Source organism: Anomaloglossus baeobatrachus, chromosome 4, assembly GCF_048569485.1.
Source record: "Anomaloglossus baeobatrachus isolate aAnoBae1 chromosome 4, aAnoBae1.hap1, whole genome shotgun sequence".
In the NCBI taxonomy this organism is placed as follows: Eukaryota; Metazoa; Chordata; class Amphibia; order Anura; family Aromobatidae; genus Anomaloglossus; species Anomaloglossus baeobatrachus.
Window position 1 is genome coordinate 435,973,718 of NC_134356.1, and position 20,225 is coordinate 435,993,942.

Below are 20,225 nucleotides of genomic sequence, written 5' to 3' on the forward strand. Positions count from 1 at the left end.
CTCTGTCTCTCATTCCCTATCTGTCTGTCGCTATCTCTCTCATTCCCTATCTGTCTGCCTGTCTCTCTCATTCCCTATCTGTCTGTCTTTGTCTCTCATTCCCTATCTGTCTGTCTCTGTCTCTCATTCCCTATCTGTCTGTCTTTGTCTCTCATTCCCTATCTTTCTGTCTCTCTCATTCCCTATCTGTCTGTCTCTCTCTCTCATTCCCTATCTGTCTGTCTCTCTCTCTCATTGCCTATCTGTCTCTGTCTCTCTCTCTTATTCCCTATCTGTCTGTCGCTGTCTCTCTCTCTCATTCTCTATTTCTCTGTCGCTGTCTCTCTCTCATTCCCTATCTGTCTGTCTCTGTCTCTCATTCCCTATTTGTCTGTCTCTCTCTCATTCCCTATTTGTCTATCTCTGTCTCTCATTCCCTATCTGTCTCTCTCTCTCATTCCCTATCTGTCTGTCGCTGTCTCTCTCTCATTCCCTATCTGTCTGTCTCTCTCATTCCCTATCTGTCTGTCTCTCTCTCATTCCCTGACTCTCTTTCTCTCTCATTCCCTATCTGTCTGTCTCTCTCTCTCATTCCCTATCTGTCTGTCTCTCTCTCATTCCCTATCTGTCTGTCTGTCTCTCTCTCATTCCCTGCCTCTCTCTCTCTCATTCCCTATCTGTCTCTCTCTCATTCCCTGTCTCTCTCTCTCTCTCATTCCCTGTCTGTCTCTCTCTCATTCCCTATCTGTCTGTCTCTGTCTCTCATTCCCCATCTGTCTGTCTCTGTCTCTCATTCCCTATCTGTCTGTCTCTGTCTCTCATTCCTTATCTGTCTGTCTCTCTCATTCCCTATCTGTCTGTCTCTATCTCTCATTCCCTATCTGTCTGTCTCTGTCTCTCATTCCCCATCTGTCTGTCTCTGTCTCTCATTCCCCATCTGTCTGTCTCTGTCTCTCATTCCCCATCTGTCTGTCTCTGTCTCTCATTCCCTATCTGTCTGTCTCTGTCTCTCAATCCCTATTTGTCTGTCTCTCTCTCATTCCCTATCTGTCTGTCTCTGTCTCTCATTCCCTATCTGTCTCTGTCTCTCTCTCATTCCCTAGCTGTCTGTCGCTGTCTCTCTCTCAATCCCTATCTGTCTGTCTCTCTCTCATTCCCTATCTGTCTGTCTCTTTTTCTCATTCCCTATCTGTCTCTCTCTCTCTCATTCCCTATCTGTCTCTGTCTCTCTTTCTCTCATTCCCTATCTGTCTCTCTCTCTCTCTCTCAATCCCTGTCTGTCTCTCTCTCTCATTCCCTATCTGTCTGTCTCTGTCTCTCATTCCCTATCTGTCTGTCTCTCTCTCATTCCCTATCTGTCTGTCTCTCTAATTCCCTATCTGTCTGTCTCTCTCTCATTCCCTGTCTCTCTTTCTCTCTCATTCCCTATCTGTCTGTCTCTGTTTCTCTCTCATTCCTTATCTGTCTGTCTCTCTCTCATTCCCTGCCTCTCTCTCTCTCATTCCCTATCTGTCTCTCTCTCTCTCTCATTCCCTGTCTCTCTCTCTCTCATTCCCTGTCTGTCTCTCTCTCATTCCCTGTCTGTCTCTCTCTCATTCCCTGTCTGTCTCTCACTCATTCCCTATCTGTCTGTCTCTGTCTCTCATTCTCTATCTGTCTGTCGCTATCTCTTTCATTCCCTATCTGTCTGCCTGTCTCTCTCATTCCCTATCTGTCTGTCTTTGTCTCTCATTCCCTATCTGTCTGTCTCTGTCTCTCATTCCCTATCTGTCTGTCTTTGTCTCTCATTCCCTATCTGTCTGTCTCTGTCTCTCATTCCCTATCTTTCTGTCTCTCTCATTCCCTATCTGTCTGTCTCTCTCTCTCTCATTCCCTATCTGTCTGTCTCTCTCTCTCATTGCCTATCTGTCTCTGTCTCTCTCTCTTATTCCCTATCTGTCTGTCGCTGTCTCTCTCTCTCATTCTCTATTTCTCTGTTGCTGTCTCTCTCTCATTCCCTATCTGTCTGTCTCTGTCTCTCATTCCCTATTTGTCTGTCTCTCTCTCATTCCCTATCTGTCTATCTCTGTCTCTCATTCCCTATCTGTCTCTCTCTCTCATTCCCTATCTGTCTGTCGCTGTCTCTCTCTCATTCCCTATCTGTCTGTCTCTCTCATTCCCTATCTGTCTGTCTCTCTCTCATTCCCTGACTCTCTTTCTCTCTCATTCCCTATCTGTCTGTCTCTCTCTCTCATTCCCTATCTGTCTGTCTCTCTCTCATTCCCTATCTGTCTGTCTGTCTCTCTCTCATTCCCTGCCTCTCTCTCTCTCATTCCCTATCTGTCTCTCTCTCATTCCCTGTCTCTCTCTCTCATTCCCTGTCTGTCTCTCTCTCATTCCCTATCTGTCTGTCTCTGTCTATCATTCCCCATCTGTCTGTCTCTGTCTCTCATTCCCTATCTGTCTGTCTCTGTCTCTCATTCCTTATCTGTCTGTCTCTCTCATTCCCTATCTGTCTGTCTCTATCTCTCATTCCCTATCTGTCTGTCTCTGTCTCTCATTCCCCATCTGTCTGTCTCTGTCTCTCATTCCCCATCTGTCTGTCTCTGTCTCTCATTCCCTATCTGTCTGTCTCTGTCTCTCAATCCCTATTTGTCTGTCTCTCTCTCATTCCCTATCTGTCTGTCTCTGTCTCTCATTCCCTATCTGTCTCTGTCTCTCTCTCATTCCCTAGCTGTCTGTCGCTGTCTCTCTCTCTCAATCCCTATCTGTCTGTCTCTCTCTCATTCCCTATCTGTCTGTCTCTTTCTCTCATTCCCTATCTGTCTCTCTCTCTCTCTCATTCCCTATCTGTCTCTGTCTCTTTTTCTCTCATTCCCTATCTGTCTCTCTCTCTCTCTCTCAATCCCTGTCTGTCTCTCTCTCTCATTCCCTATCTGTCTGTCTCTGTCTCTCATTCCCTATCTGTCTGTCTCTCTCTCATTCCCTATCTGTCTGTCTCTCTCATTCCCTATCTGTCTGTCTCTCTCTCATTCCCTGTCTCTCTTTCTCTCTCATTCCCTATCTGTCTGTCTCTCTCTCATTTCTTATCTGTCTGTCTCTCTCTCATTCCCTGCCTCTCTCTCTCTCATTCCCTATCTGTCTCTCTCTCTCATTCCCTGTCTCTCTCTCTCTCATTCCCTGTCTGTCTCTCTCTCATTCCCTGTCTGTCTCTCACTCATTCCCTATCTGTCTGTCTCTGTCTCTCATTCTCTATCTGTCTCTCGCTGTCTCTTTCATTCCCTATCTGTCTGCCTGTCTCTCTCATTTCCTATCTGTCTGTCTTTGTCTCTCATTCCTTATCTGTCTGTCTCTGTCTCTCTCTCATTCCCTATCTGTCTGTCGCTGTCTCTCTCTCAATCCCTATCTGTCTGTCTCTGTCTCTCATTCCCTATCTGTCTGTCGCTATCTCTCTCATTCCCTATCTGTCTGCCTGTCTCTCTCATTCCCTATCTGTCTGTCTTTGTCTCTCATTCCCTATCTGTCTGTCTCTGTCTCTCATTCCCTATCTGTCTGTCTTTGTCTCTCATTCCCTATCTTTCTGTCTCTCTCATTCCCTATCTGTCTGTCTCTCTCTCTCATTCCCTATCTGTCTGTCTCTCTCTCTCATTGCCTATCTGTCTCTGTCTCTCTCTCTTATTCCCTATCTGTCTGTCGCTGTCTCTCTCTCTCATTCTCTATTTCTCTGTCGCTGTCTCTCTCTCATTCCCTATCTGTCTGTCTCTGTCTCTCATTCCCTATTTGTCTGTCTCTCTCTCATTCCCTATTTGTCTATCTCTGTCTCTCATTCCCTATCTGTCTCTCTCTCTCATTCCCTATCTGTCTGTCGCTGTCTCTCTCTCATTCCCTATCTGTCTGTCTCTCTCATTCCCTATCTGTCTGTCTCTCTCTCATTCCCTGACTCTCTTTCTCTCTCATTCCCTATCTGTCTGTCTCTCTCTCTCATTCCCTATCTGTCTGTCTCTCTCTCATTCCCTATCTGTCTGTCTGTCTCTCTCTCATTCCCTGCCTCTCTCTCTCTCATTCCCTATCTGTCTCTCTCTCATTCCCTGTCTCTCTCTCTCTCTCATTCCCTGTCTGTCTCTCTCTCATTCCCTATCTGTCTGTCTCTGTCTCTCATTCCCCATCTGTCTGTCTCTGTCTCTCATTCCCCATCTGTCTGTCTCTGTCTCTCATTCCCCATCTGTCTGTCTCTGTCTCTCATTCCCTATCTGTCTGTCTCTGTCTCTCATTCCTTATCTGTCTGTCTCTCTCATTCCCTATCTGTCTGTCTCTATCTCTCATTCCCTATCTGTCTGTCTCTGTCTCTCATTCCCCATCTGTCTGTCTCTGTCTCTCATTCCCCATCTGTCTGTCTCTGTCTCTCATTCCCTATCTGTCTGTCTCTGTCTCTCAATCCCTATTTGTCTGTCTCTCTCTCATTCCCTATCTGTCTGTCTCTGTCTCTCATTCCCTATCTGTCTCTGTCTCTCTCTCATTCCCTAGCTGTCTGTCGCTGTCTCTCTCTCAATCCCTATCTGTCTGTCTCTCTCTCATTCCCTATCTGTCTGTCTCTTTTTCTCATTCCCTATCTGTCTCTCTCTCTCTCTCATTCCCTATCTGTCTCTGTCTCTCTTTCTCTCATTCCCTATCTGTCTCTCTCTCTCTCTCTCAATCCCTGTCTGTCTCTCTCTCTCATTCCCTATCTGTCTGTCTCTGTCTCTCATTCCCTATCTGTCTGTCTCTCTCTCATTCCCTATCTGTCTGTCTCTCTAATTCCCTATCTGTCTGTCTCTCTCTCATTCCCTGTCTCTCTTTCTCTCTCATTCCCTATCTGTCTGTCTCTGTCTCTCTCTCATTCCTTATCTGTCTGTCTCTCTCTCATTCCCTGCCTCTCTCTCTCTCATTCCCTATCTGTCTCTCTCTCTCTCTCATTCCCTGTCTCTCTCTCTCTCATTCCCTGTCTGTCTCTCTCTCATTCCCTGTCTGTCTCTCTCTCATTCCCTGTCTGTCTCTCACTCATTCCCTATCTGTCTGTCTCTGTCTCTCATTCTCTATCTGTCTGTCGCTATCTATTTCATTCCCTATCTGTCTGCCTGTCTCTCTCATTCCCTATCTGTCTGTCTTTGTCTCTCATTCCCTATCTGTCTGTCTCTGTCTCTCATTCCCTATCTGTCTGTCTTTGTCTCTCATTCCCTATCTGTCTGTCTCTGTCTCTCATTCCCTATCTTTCTGTCTCTCTCATTCCCTATCTGTCTGTCTCTCTCTCTCATTCCCTATCTGTCTGTCTCTCTCTCTCATTGCCTATCTGTCTCTGTCTCTCTCTCTTATTCCCTATCTGTCTGTCGCTGTCTCTCTCTCTCATTCTCTGTTTCTCTGTCGCTGTCTCTCTCTCATTCCCTATCTGTCTGTCTCTGTCTCTCATTCCCTATTTGTCTGTCTCTCTCTCATTCCCTATCTGTCTATCTCTGTCTCTCATTCCCTATCTGTCTCTCTCTCTCATTCCCTATCTGTCTGTCGCTGTCTCTCTCTCATTCCCTATCTGTCTGTCTCTCTCATTCCCTATCTGTCTGTCTCTCTCTCATTCCCTGACTCTCTTTCTCTCTCATTCCCTATCTGTCTGTCTCTCTCTCTCATTCCCTATCTGTCTGTCTCTCTCTCATTCCCTATCTGTCTGCCTGTCTCTCTCATTCCCTATCTGTCTGTCTTTGTCTCTCATTCCCTATCTGTCTGTCTCTGTCTCTCATTCCCTATCTGTCTGTCTTTGTCTCTCATTCCCTATCTGTCTGTCTCTGTCTCTCATTCCCTATCTTTCTGTCTCTCTCATTCCCTATCTGTCTGTCTCTCTCTCTCATTCCCTATCTGTCTGTCTCTCTCTCTCATTGCCTATCTGTCTCTGTCTCTCTCTCTTATTCCCTATCTGTCTGTCGCTGTCTCTCTCTCTCATTCTCTGTTTCTCTGTCGCTGTCTCTCTCTCATTCCCTATCTGTCTGTCTCTGTCTCTCATTCCCTATTTGTCTGTCTCTCTCTCATTCCCTATCTGTCTATCTCTGTCTCTCATTCCCTATCTGTCTCTCTCTCTCATTCCCTATCTGTCTGTCGCTGTCTCTCTCTCTCATTCCCTATCTGTCTGTCTCTCTCATTCCCTATCTGTCTGTCTCTCTCTCATTCCCTGACTCTCTTTCTCTCTCATTCCCTATCTGTCTGTCTCTCTCTCTCATTCCCTATCTGTCTGTCTCTGTCTCTCATTCCCTATCTGTCTGTCTCTGTCTCTCAATCCCTATTTGTCTGTCTCTCTCTCATTCCCTATCTGTCTGTCTCTGTCTCTCATTCCCTATCTGTCTCTGTCTCTCTCTCATTCCCTAGCTGTCTGTCGCTGTCTCTCTCTCTCTCAATCCCTATCTGTCTGTCTCTCTCTCATTCCCTATCTGTCTGTCTCTTTCTCTCATTCCCTATCTGTCTCTCTCTCTCTCTCTCATTCCCTATCTGTCTCTGTCTCTCTTTCTCTCATTCCCTATCTGTCTCTCTCTCTCTCTCTCAATCCCTGTCTGTCTCTCTCTCTCATTCCCTATCTGTCTGTCTCTGTCTCTCATTCCCTATCTGTCTGTCTCTCTCTCGTTCCCTATCTGTCTGTCTCTCTCATTCCCTATCTGTCTGTCTCTCTCTCATTCCCTGTCTCTCTTTCTCTCTCATTCCCTATCTGTCTGTCTCTCTCTCATTCCTTATCTGTCTGTCTCTCTCTCATTCCCTGCCTCTCTCTCTCTCATTCCCTATCTGTCTCTCTCTCTCATTCCCTGTCTCTCTCTCTCTCATTCCCTGTCTGTCTCTCTCTCATTCCCTGTCTGTCTCTCACTCATTCCCTATCTGTCTGTCTCTGTCTCTCATTCTCTATCTGTCTCTCGCTATCTCTTTCATTCCCTATCTGTCTGCCTGTCTCTCTCATTCCCTATCTGTCTGTCTTTGTCTCTCATTCCCTATCTGTCTGTCTCTGTCTCTCATTCCCTATCTGTCTGTCTTTGTCTCTCATTCCCTATCTGTCTGTCTCTGTCTCTCATTCCCTATCTTTCTGTCTCTCTCATTCCCTATCTGTCTGTCTCTCTCTCTCATTCCCTATCTGTCTGTCTCTCTCTCTCATTGCCTATCTGTCTCTGTCTCTCTCTCTTATTCCCTATCTGTCTGTCGCTGTCTCTCTCTCTCATTCTCTATTTCTCTGTCGCTGTCTCTCTCTCATTCCCTATCTGTCTGTCTCTGTCTCTCATTCCCTATTTGTCTGTCTCTCTCTCATTCCCTATCTGTCTATCTCTGTCTCTCATTCCCTATCTGTCTCTCTCTCTCATTCCCTATCTGTCTGTCGCTGTCTCTCTCTCATTCCCTATCTGTCTGTCTCTCTCATTCCCTATCTGTCTGTCTCTCTCTCATTCCCTGACTCTCTTTCTCTCTCATTCCCTATCTGTCTGTCTCTCTCTCTCATTCCCTATCTGTCTGTCTCTCTCTCATTCCCTATCTGTCTGTCTGTCTCTCTCTCATTCCCTGCCTCTCTCTCTCTCTCATTCCCTATCTGTCTCTCTCTCATTCCCTGTCTCTCTCTCTCTCTCATTCCCTGTCTGTCTCTCTCTCATTCCCTATCTGTCTGTCTCTGTCTCTCATTCCCCATCTGTCTGTCTCTGTCTCTCATTCCCCATCTGTCTGTCTCTGTCTCTCATTCCCCATCTGTCTGTCTCTGTCTCTCATTCCCTATCTGTCTGTCTCTGTCTCTCATTCCTTATCTGTCTGTCTCTCTCATTCCCTATCTGTCTGTCTCTATCTCTCATTCCCTATCTGTCTGTCTCTCTCTCTCATTGCCTATCTGTCTCTGTCTCTCTCTCTTATTCCCTATCTCTCTGTCGCTGTCTCTCTCTCATTCCCTATCTGTCTGTCTCTGTCTCTCAATCCCTATTTGTCTGTCTCTCTCTCTCATTCCTTATCTGTCTGTCTCTGTCTCTCATTCCCTATCTGTTTCTGTCTCTCTCTCATTCCCTACCTGTCTGTCGCTGTCTCTCTCTCAATCCCTATCTGTTTGTCTCTGTCTCTCATTCCCTATCTGTCTGTCGCTATCTCTCTTATTCCCTATGTGTCTGTCTCTGTCTCTCATTCCCTATCTGTCTGTCTCTCTCATTCCCTATCTGTCTGTCTCTGTCTCTCATTCCCTATCTGTCTGTCTCTGTCTCTCATTCCCCATCTGTCTGTCTCTGTCTCTCATTCCCCATCTGTCTGTCTCTGTCTCTCATTCCCTATCTGTCTGTCTCTGTCTCTCATTCCTTATCTGTCTGTCTCTCTCATTCCCTATCTGTCTGTCTCTGTCTCTCATTCCCTATCTGTCTGTCTCTGTCTCTCATTCCCCATCTGTCTGTCTCTGTCTCTCATTCCCCATCTGTCTGTCTCTGTCTCTCATTCCCTATCTGTCTGTCTCTGTCTCTCATTCCTTATCTGTCTGTCTCTCTCATTCCCTATCTGTCTGTCTCTATCTCTCATTCCCTATCTGTCTGTCTCTCTCTCTCATTGCCTATCTGTCTCTGTCTCTCTCTCTTATTCCCTATCTCTCTGTCGCTGTCTCTCTCTCATTCCCTATCTGTCTGTTTCTGTCTCTCATTCCCTATCTGTCTGTCTCTCTCTCATTCCCTATCTGTCTGTCTCTCTCATTCCCTATCTGTCTGTCTCTCTCTCTCTCATTCCCTATCTGTCTCTCTCATTCCCTATCTGTCTGTCTCTGTCTCTCATTCCCTATCTGTCTGTCTCTCTCATTCCATATCTGTCTGTCTCTGTGTCTCATTCCCTATCTGTCTGTCTCTGTCTCTCATTCCCTATCTCTCTGTCTCTCTCTCATTCCCTATCTGTCTGTCGCTGTCTCTCATTCCCTATCTGTCTGTCTCTCTCTCTCATTCCTTGTCTGTCTCTCTCATTCCCTATCTGTCTGTCTCTGTCTCTCATTCCCTATCTGTCTGTCGCTGTCTCTCATTCCCTATCTGTCTGTCTCTGTCTCTCTCTCTTTCATTCCCTGTCTGTCTCTATCCATCTTTCCACCGGTATCATATTACCTCACACAGAAGCTTCTTACACTAGCAATGTCCTTTGTTGCCTTTAATAACCAATCACAGCTCCTATTAATGACCTCACCTCCTAGCTCCATTGACTTTAATGTAAGGAATTTTTTTGGAGAGTAACTGTAAGGCTTAAGACACACGGCATGAAAATCGGAGCGAGTGGCATGCGATAAAACATTGTATTCCACTCGGACAAATATTAGCCTATGTGCCAGCGCATATGAGCAATTATTTTCTCGGCCCCAATCAGACCGAGAAAACAATTGTAGCATCCTGTGATTGTTATGCGAGACTCTTTCTCTCGCACCCATTCAAGTGTATGGGGCGAGAGAAGAATCGCACTACACTCGCGTTACACCGGTGTACCGCGAGTGCAGTGCAAGAATGGCAATAGCTGGCTACGGAGGAGAGAGGGAGATAAATCCCTCCCTCCCCTCCGCAGCATTGGCCCACCCCTCCTGAGTGCCGCCCCGTCCCCTGCAGCTGAGGTCCAATCGCATGATCGGAGCTCAGTCGCAGTGACACTCGCATGACAGTCGTCTCCTGCTGTGCTCCCAGCGTGAGCCGAGTGTCATGCGAGGATCACAGTAGTGCCCTGTGTGGCCCCAGCCTAAAGCGCGGGGTTACATTTTCCCCTCAAAAAATAGTCTATGACGTTCCCTGAGTCACATGAGGTGTCTGTGCAAAATATCGTGATTGTAAATGAGACGGTGCGGGTTCCTATAGCGGACACACATACAGTGTGTGTGTGTATATATATATAATATATATATATATTATAATATCTATCCACACACACATACACAGCTTTATATATTAGATATACACATATGGCTGACGATTTTGTCTGGGGTTCGTCATTTTAATGACCCAAAAAATGGTGCATGCAGCTTTTTTCTTGCAGTCAAAATGACGACTAGCGGTTAATGTTTGATTGGTAAGGACTGTTTGCAGAATTGGAGATTTTCCAAGAGTGATGGTGGAATTGTGGAAGGTTGGAAGTCATAATGCTAAGGAGGATCTCAGCTTCCCCGATAAAGGCATCACCTGGGTCCTCTCTCTGGAGGATGTTGCAGGGAGGGCAGCTCCATGTTCAAAGAGGCAAAGTCTGGCAATAGAACAAAAGTTGTTTCCAGCATCATGGCCAAGAAAAAAGGTTAAAAACCAATTTTATTCCATAACTTGTGCAAATACAACAGGATATGTCTAAGACTAAGAACCTCTGTTAGGTGTAAAACGCGTCAGATATTGTTTTATACTTCGTGGACGTCCATCCAACCTAGTGTTGGTTTTAACCTTATGGAATAAAATTGGTTTTTAACCTTTTCTTGGACGTGATGCTGGAAACAACTTTTTTCTATTGCCGAAGGTTCGAGGGGTAGAGGCGGAGCTGTGGTGGAGTCTGAAGGGGGCCTGGAAATTTTGTCAGTATCGGGCCCGAAAATTCCTGGTGGCAGCCCCGGCTGGAGGGGCCCGGGGTGGCTGCCCGCAGTGTGTGCGTTTTTACTTTCATGCATCATGCCCCCGGGGCCGTCACCAAGCAGCTGATTACCGCCGCCAGGAGGCGGCACTGTTGGTATAGCTGCAGAAAGGCCAACGCAGAGATTCAAACTCGCCCACACTGCACACTGTGCGCGGCCTGTGCTGAAGAGGAGGGAGTGGCCAGGCAGCAGTTTCTTCTAGTGAGAGATGCCAGGAGGAGAACAGCCAATCAGGAGAGGGGGAAGGCGCCGCAAAATGAAATGATGAAAATAAAAAGAGTGCAGGAGTGAATAAGGAGTAGAAACCACAAAAAAAGAGAGAAAAGGAAACAGAGAGCAGAAAAACAGTGAGAAGCGGAGAACAGAAGGAATAGAAAGAAAAAGCAGAGGACAGGAGGAGCAACCAGGAAGACTGACAGGAAGTGCAGCAGATAGGCCTGAGCCACTATCATCATCTCTCACAGCACAGGAGCAGGTGAGTATTGTAATGTACAAACATCTGCCTGTAATACTACAGAAAAACTGCCCTGTGCTGTGCCATCACTCTGTGTGTGTGTGTGTGTGTTGCCCCTGTGCCAATACTGTGTGTGTTGCCCCTGTGCTGTGCCATCACTGTGTGTGTGTTGCCCCTTTGCTGTGCCATCAGTGTGTGTGTGTGTGTATTATCCCTGTACTTTGCAGAGTTTTAATATAGATCCTAAGGCTATAAAGAGTCATAATCCTTACCATTAAATGGGGGAGACAGATGTGAAAATGTATATTGTGTGTAGTGAGGGGCACGAAGAAGGACATCCCAACTTTAGGCCAAGTTCACATATTGCAGATTTTTTAGGGATTTGCGGTGTGCTCCCACTGGTCTTGGTGCAGTGGCCTTTGCTCAGTAACAGGACGGTGGTTATATTCAGACTCTATGTGGTGATATTTGGTCATGGTGTGGCGGCATTATTTTGCAATGTAATAATACATTGCAAACCTTTATATGGTGGGTGTTGTTCAGTAACACTATGTAGTAGTATGTGTTATTTCTGACTATAAGCCGCCCCCAATAATGCATGCCGGCCCCCAATAACATGTATCATGATTATTATGATAATGTTTTTTTGTTTGTTTTTTATCGGTGGGGGGGCCCCATTCAGACTTTTGCTATGGAGCCCCATGATTTCTATGTACGCCCCTGGTTGGAGGAGCATGAAAGTGAACATAGTGACATAGGCTACCATACAGCTGTGAGATGGCTCAGCCTTGGAAAGGCGCTTAAAAGAGTATGGGACCTGAGAGCTCAGATTGAGGAGTTTTGCAAGACGAAAGGCAAGGACATCCCAGAGTTCTCAGATACACACTGGATGGCAGATCTGGCCTTTGCTGTTGATGTGACTACATTAATGAATGAACTAAATACCAAGCTGCAAGGCAAAGGCCTCTTTGCACATGAAATGTTCAGCTTGGTGACAGCTTTCATGAGAAAGTTGACGTTTCTTTCTAGCCAATTGAAGGGCAAAATTCTAACACTGAAAGAAGTTACACCATCAGCTGATCACCTCGACAAGTATTCATCCATGTTTGCGGCACTACATGATGAATTTTCCAGAAGATTTGAAGACTTTAAAGCAGTTGAGAGTGAAATGCACATGATTTCTTCTCCCTTTACAGGCTGTGTGGATAATGCACCCAGTGATGTCCAGCTTCAACTCATTGATCTGCAGTCTGACAATCTACTGGCAGAGTGTTTTAAAGAAGTTGTCCAGTTACCAAAACTGATTTTTTTTTTCTGATAAATCTTGCTAATATGTGCCCCTCAACACATCTATTATGTTTTTTCAGCAAAATTACCTTTCATTGTGCACTAGCAGCACATGCTCATTGCTGGCTCCAGCTCTGATGGGGTTAATCTCTCCTCTGACTTCCTGTGTTCCGTTCCTACAAGTCCCAGAATTCTTTGTGGCTCTAGGGCGGTGTCTGGCTTATCTAACACACCCATTGTGTCTAATACACCCACTCTGCTCCCACCCAAACCCTCCTCCCTGCTTCTTCCCAGTGGATGTGAGAGAAATCACACAGAGACAGCAGCAGCTCTACACAGCCGGGGGAAGAAAGTGTATGTGCGCGTATATACAGTGTATGTGTGCGCGTATATACAGTGTGTGTGTGTATATACAGTGTGTGCGTGTATATACAGTGTGTGTGTATATATATACAGTGTGTGTGTGTGTGTGTATGTCATACTCACCTGTCTGCAGGGTCCGGGTGCCATGCCTGCTTCCAGCCCCTGTCTCGGTCACGCCGCTTCTGCTGTGTGCAGTCTCCCCGGTGCATGCACGAAGCTTGCAGGACCTGGCCGTGGATCACCTGATGCAGTCACCTGACGTATCAGCTGATCGTAGTCTCGCCGGCTTTTTCGCGCCCGGCCGGCTATCAGCTGATCCTGCCGTCAGGGGACTTCATCAGCTGCTTACCGGCAGCTGCTGCAGCGATCGGACGGGATCAGACTCCTGTCCAATCGATCGCTCCTGGAGCTGCCGGTAATCAGCACAGCACATAAGTGAGTATTATTTTTTTTTTTCTACTGATGCATCAGCTGATTGTATAATCGGCTTTTATACAATCAGCTGATGTGTGATGTGATTCAGGCACTTGATCCTGACACATCATCTGATCGCTTTGCCTTCCAGCAAACCGATCAGATGATATTGGATCCGGATTGGACGGCGCGGGACCCTAACCCAGGATTACTGCGGAGGGGGGTTCTTTATTTCAATAAAGATGGAGTCACTAATTGTGTTGTGTTTTATTTCTAATAAAAATATTTTTCTGTGTTGTGTTTTTTTTTTTATCTTTATCATTACTAGAAATTCATGGTGGCCATGTCTAATATTGGCGTGACACCATGAATTTCGGGCTTAGGGCTAGCTGATAATATACAGCTAGCCCTAACTCCATTATTACCCGGCTAGCCACCCGGCATCAGGGCAGCTGGAAGAGTTGGATACAGCGCCAGAAGATGGCGCTTCTATGAAAGCGCCATTTTCTGGGGTGGCTGCGGACTGCAATTCGCAGTGGGGGTGCCCAGAAAGCTTGGGCACCCTTCACTGTGGATTCCAATCCCCAGCTGCCTAGTTGTACCCGGCTGGACACCAAAATTAGGCGAAGCTCACGTCATTTTTTTTTTAAATTATTTCATGAAATTCATGAAATAATTAAAAAAAAAAAAGGGCTTCTCTATATTTTTGGTTCCCAGCCGGGTACAACTAGGCAGCTGGGGGTTGGGGGCAGCCCGTACCTGCCTGCTGTACCCGGCTAGCATACAAAAATATGGCGAAGCCCACGTCATTTTTTTTTTCTTTTTGGGTAAAAAACTGCATACAGTCCTGGATGGATGATGCTGAGCCTTGTAGTTCTGCATCTGCTGTCTGCTCTCCTGCATACAATGAACATTTTGAATAAGGAAATGACATCAGACCTTTTTTATTTTTTTCATCAACAATCTTTAATGGCATTGTGCACTGATTAAAAACGCAGTGAGCAAAAAAGGCACCAAATCGCGGCAAAAACGTGACATGCAGCACCGCAGGTGACAGAGCAGAGCAAGTTGGTGACATGCTCTGCTCTGACACATAGTGTGCTGCATGTCACTGTATCCACTCTGGGACTTGTTGTGCAGGTGACCGGATGCTACATGTCACTAACTGCCCCACTCTGTGATTTCTGCTGCATAGTACCAACTGTATACACTCTCACCTGCACAACAAGTCCCATAGTGGAGACAGTTAGTGACATGTATCATCCGGTCACCTGCACAACAAGTCCCATAGTGGAGACAGTTAGTGACATGTAGCATCCGGTCACCTGCACAACAAGTGCCAGAGTGGAGAAAGATAGTGACATGCAGCACACTATGTGTCAGAGCAGAGCATGTCACTGTCTCCACTCCGCTGACCTCACAGCCCGTACACGCTGCGATGGATGCAGGGGGACACAGAACAAGTAATCGGCCGACACTGGAGTCATCTGATTACTTGGGATGAATTGAGCAGTAAAATGCTCTGGTGCTCGATGGGCGAAGCCCATGCCGATTTTTTTTTAAAAAAATTCATTAAAAATAAAAAACCAAAAAAATCACATTGTTTGTGGGCTCCCGCTGCATTTTCTGTTGCTAAGGGTAACCAAAGCAGCTACTGGCTGCTAGCCCCCGCTGCTTGGTGTTACTTTCACTGGCAATAGAAATGCAGGGAAGCATTTTTTTTTTATAAAGGTTTTTCCCTGAAAACGTTTTTAAGAAAATGCCATGGGCTTCGCCATATTTTTGTATGCTAGCCAGGTACAGCAGGCAGCTACGGGCTGCCCCCCAACCCCCAGCTGCCTAGTTGTACCCGGCTGGGAACCAAAAATATAGAGAAGCCCTTTTTTTTTTTTATTTCATGAATTTCATGAAATAATTAAAAAAAAAAATGACATGGGCTTCGCCGAATTTTTGAGTCCAGCCAGGTACAACTAGGCAGCTGGGGATTGGAATCCGCAGTGAAGGGTGCCCAAACTTTCTGGGCCCCCCGCTGCGAATTGCAGTCCACAGCCGCCCCAGAAAATGGCGCTTTCATAGAAGCGCCATCTTCTGGCGCTGTATCCAACTCTTCCAGTGGCCCTGGTGGCAGGTGGCACGCTGGGTAATAAGGGGTTAATACCAGCTATGTTTTACCCGCTGGTATAAAGCCCGAGATTCTTAATGTCAGGCCAAGGTTGACCTGGCCATTAAGAATCTCCAATAAAGGGTTTAAAAAAAAAAAAGACCACACAGAGAAAAATACTTTATTAGAAATAAATACACAGACACGGTAGGGACTCCATGTTTATTACTCCCTCTCACCCCTCCACGATGGAGAGATTTCTGTACTGACCATGCCAGGAGAGAGCGAGGGAAAAGAGAGAGAGCGAGGGGGGGGAGGAAAAGAGAGCGAGCGGGGGGGGGGGGGGGAAGAGCGAGCGGGGGGGAAAACAGAGCGAGGGGGGGGAGAAGAGAGCGAGGGGGGGAGAAGAGAGCGAGGGGGGAGGAAAAGAGAGCGAGGGGGGAGGAGAATAAAGCGAGGGGGGGAGGAGAAGAGAGCGAGGGGGGGAGGAGAAGAGAGCGAGGGGGGAGGAAAAGAGAGCGAGCGGGGGGGAAAAGAGAGCGAGCGGGGGGGAAAGAGAGCGAGGGGGGGAGAAGAGAGCGAGGGGGAGGAAAAGAGAGCGAGGGGGAGGAAAAGAGAGCAAGGGGGGAGGAAAAGAGAGCGAGGGGGGAGGAAAAGAGAGCGAGCGGGGGGGGAAAGAGAGCGAGCGGGGGGGAGGAAAAGAGAGCACAGGGGGGAGGAAAAGAGAGCGAGGGGGGAGGAGAATAAAGCGAGGGGGGGAGGAGAAGAGAGCGAGGGGGGAGGAAAAGAGAGCGAGCGGGGGGGGGAAAGAGAGCGAGCGGGGGGGAAAGAGAGCGAGGGGGGGAGAAGAGAGCGAGGGGGAGGAAAAGAGAGCGAGGGGGGAGGAAAAGAGAGCGAGCGGGGGGGAAAAGAGAGCGAGCGGGGGGGAGGAAAAGAGAGCACATGGGGGAGGAAAAGAGAGCGCAGGGGGGAGGAAAAGAGAGCGCAGGGGGGAGGAAAAGAGAGCGCAAGGGGGAGGAAAAGAGAGCGAGGGGGGAGGAAAAGAGAGCGAGGGGGGAGGAAAAGAGAGCGAGGGGGGAAGAGAGCGAGGGAAAAGAGAGGGGAGAGGAGAGAGGGATAAGAGGGGGGCAGAGAAGAGGGGGAAGAGGGGAGGGGGAGAAGAGTGGGGGGAGAGAAGAGAGTGGGGAAAGAACAGGGGGGGGCAGAGGTGCTCTGTCACCAACTGTCTCCACTCTGTGACTTGTGGTGCAGGTGACAGAGTGCAGACAGTTGGTCCCATGCAGCAGGACAGATGGCAGAGCACAGCGGTAACATGCCTGTCACTGTCTTGCTGCTGGGAGGAGCACACGATCACACTGCCCGACACCGGCTGCTCTCCTGACATCGCAGCAGAGCGGGCGGGTGGACAGTGTGAGCACATACTTACGTGCAGGGGGGGATTCAGCTGAAGACACCCCCCCCTGTACTGTACACTGGCGCCCCGTGCCTCAGCCTCACCATCTGCAGGACGCCCGACGCCGGCTCCACAGTGACGTCCTCCGGATCCTCCCCTCGATGCTTAGCTGTGACGTGCGGTAGTCACCGCCCACAGCCCTGTCACTCAATCTGAGTGGCGCCGGCATCCTGTGACGTACCCGTCTTGTTTGAGAGCCCGGAAATGCCGGGACGTCAGAGGATGCCGGCGGCCACAGCTCCAGGGGGTCATGTGACCGGCACTGAGCGTGCAGGATAGCGCCGCTCAGTGCCAGAACTGGAAACAGAAGCCAATGGAGAAGACGCCTAGAAAGGTAAGTAGAGCTCATACAGAAAATAAAAAAAATGGGTGAACCACCCCTTTAAATCAGGATCACTGCTGGAGTTTTATTCTTCTCTCAGAGAGGAAAACTTTCCCAACATAAGGAGGCGTGCTCAGAGGATGTTAGTTCTCTTTGGATCTACCTATGTATGTGAACAAACATTCTCAGTGATGAAGTTCAACAAATCCAGATACAGATCCTCTCTCAGTGATGATCACTTGTGTGCTGTTCTTCGCATATCCGCCTCAGATATTCAACCTACCTTCAGTGCACTTGTTCAGGCCCAAAACAGACTAGATTTCTCTCATTGAACAAATATTTTCATGTTATTGTAATGTTTCATTTACTGTTCTTTATTAAGTTAAAGGGTTTAGAAAAACTTGCTATTTTAGGTCAAGATGCGATGTTAGCTTTTTAAACACTGTAAAAGTTGACAGTTTTCTAAAGATAACAATCACAAGTTCATTAAAGTTCATCATCTCATCATTAAATAATGATGCAATTAGGTCCTCCATATTTTCATTGAATCTTTGTATTGTTTAACTTACTGTTTTTGTTTATGAAGGGATAGTGTATATATACTATGTACAGTATTGGGTAGAACTTTTACATAGTTACATAGTTACTTAGGTTGAAAAAAGACCTAGGTCCATCTAGTTCAACCTTCCTCCACCAGTTCTACATTTGGTCACTAAGTCATTTATAACCAACAATGTTTTGTGTACTGAGGAAATCATCCAGCCCTTTTTTAAAAGCTGTTATAGTATCAGTCATTACTACCTCTTGTGGTAGGGCATTCCACAGTCTGACTGCTCTAACTGTAAAGAACCCTTTCCTATTTAGCTGTCGGAATCGCTTTTCTTCCACTCGCAGTGAGTGCCCCCTGGTCCTTAGTATTGTCTTTGGAAGAAATAAGTCATGTGCCAGTCCTTTAAATTGACCACACATGTATTTATACATATAAATGAGGTCTCCTCTGAGACGTCTTTTTTCTAAGCTAAACATATCTAACTTTTTCAACCTCTCATCATATGGGAGGCCTTCCATTCCTTGTAATAGTCTAGTTGCCCGCCTTTCAACTGCCTCTAACTTCTGAATGTCCTTTTTAAAATGTGGAGCCCAAAACTGGTTCTCATATTCCAGATGTGGCCTTACAAGTGATTTATAGAGGGGTAACAAAAAAAAAAACAAAAACCTGGCTAGTTTCCTGCCAGCGTTGAGAAACATGTGATGGTGTCTCCGCAGGCTTTCTTGTTTTGCATGGGACAGGACCTATAATCCTGGCCTCAATCGGTTAATTAGCTAGACCGCTGGTTTTGGTCCTGGCTTCAGGGTCAGAGTACCCCCTCTGTGCTATGGTTTCTGGGTCAGTTCTCCGTGTCGGTACTGGAGGGCTACAACCCTGTCCCAGTCCACCTCGGATCTGCAGAGCCATCTTCCCATCTACTGCTGACGGAGACCACCGTCTGCCACCTACCTAAAGGCACCAGGGCCCCAACCCTGGCACCGTTCAACTTGAGCTTCTCCTCCTGCTGGGACTACACCTAGCCCCAGCTCTACTCCTCTCAACTTGAACTACAAACTTAACTAAAGCTTAACTGCTTGTTTTTCCGCCCCAGGCTGTCTAGACCCCTAGGTGGGCATTCCCAACCGCCTAGTCCCGCCCACTGGTGTGCCTATCTTTCCCTAAGGGGGGGTGACTAAGGTTTCAGGTCGGCTGTGTGTTACCTAGGTGAGGGAAGGTGTTATGCAGGGGCCTATCTGTGACTACCTGGTTTTGCCAGGGCGTCACATTGGAAAGGATTGACATTATTCCAATAGAGCTAATAAAGTCTTCTGAAGGAGCAGTTGATGTCATCACATGCCTTTGTCAACAAATTTGAACAACTGGTAAATGGCCCAAGGACTGGTCAAGATAGGTGTTTATTCCTACTCCAAAGAATAAAGATGAAACTGACAGTGGAAACTATCGGACTATTGCGCTTATACTTCATGCCAGCAAAACACTTTTAAAGATCTTAATAAGATGGTTACAGCATTGTTTTGACAAAGCACTGCCAGACAAACAAGCAGGATTCTGAAGAAGCAGAGGAACAAGAGATGTGATGGTTAACATTAGATGGTTAATGGAAAAAGCCACAAAATACGAGATGTATTTTTGCTTCATCGACTACAGCGTGCTTGTGCTACTGAGTGGTTGTGACGTAACTTCTGACTTCTGGCCATGTAGGCTATAGGGTTCCTCAGTGTGTAAAATACAGTATATGGAATTTGTCCCCACTGAATTAAATTAATGATTAGCGTACCATGGAAATTGGGGGTTGCATAAATGGTAAAAAATACAACATTTTATTAGTGAATATCAAAAGTATTAAAATGACTTTAACTACATTCAAAGTCCCCGTTCGCGGGTATATAGTTAGCTGTACATAAAAGACATGATATATAGAAGTCATACATCATATTACATATGTATACATAAGTCACAAATAGTGTTTGCAGAGCTATCCACACAAAGCTATGTATCGTATCGAGTACTGCCATTTACAGCTAAATTGTAGGTGTAGCCATGCATAAGTGCACTAATAGGTACTGGTTAGAGTAGCCCATAAATACCTGTGGCCATGTGAATGATGTGTAGTAGTTGCCTGACTAGTCCAACCTCGAAGCACGTTTCACTACCTCTCGTGTTTTATCAGGTTGAGTGTGTGATGGCCAGTCAGATGGCACCTCGGGACTGGAGCCTTGTTTAAAAAAGGATGAAGCCGCCGAAGGGTAAGTATAATATAGGGGACTGTGGACTTACATTTAAAGTGCCACTCCAGTACTGAAAATAATACACAACACTGGAGTGGTGCTTTAAATATGCACACATTACAACATTGATAGCAACAAGCATTGATGGACTGAAGGCCCGAGTGTCAAAATGGAAGTATCAAACATGGGACTGTTACTCAACATAAAGAGCATAAAGATATTGACTACTGCCAGGTATGACCATGACACATTTGAGATGGACGGCAATGAACTGGAAGTTGTAAAGAACTTAAACCTACTCAAATGAATGATCACTCAAAGGTGCAGCAATGAAACTGGAAGTCAACAGGTGAATAGTTAAGGGTAAATCAATAATGAAGTCACTGGACAAGGTCTTCAAATCAATGGACAGTTCACTGGCAATGAAGGCATGGCTCGTACATTGTTCTTTTTTATGGTAATATATGGATGCAAAACCTGGATGATAAAGATACAAGACAGAAGAAAAATCAACGC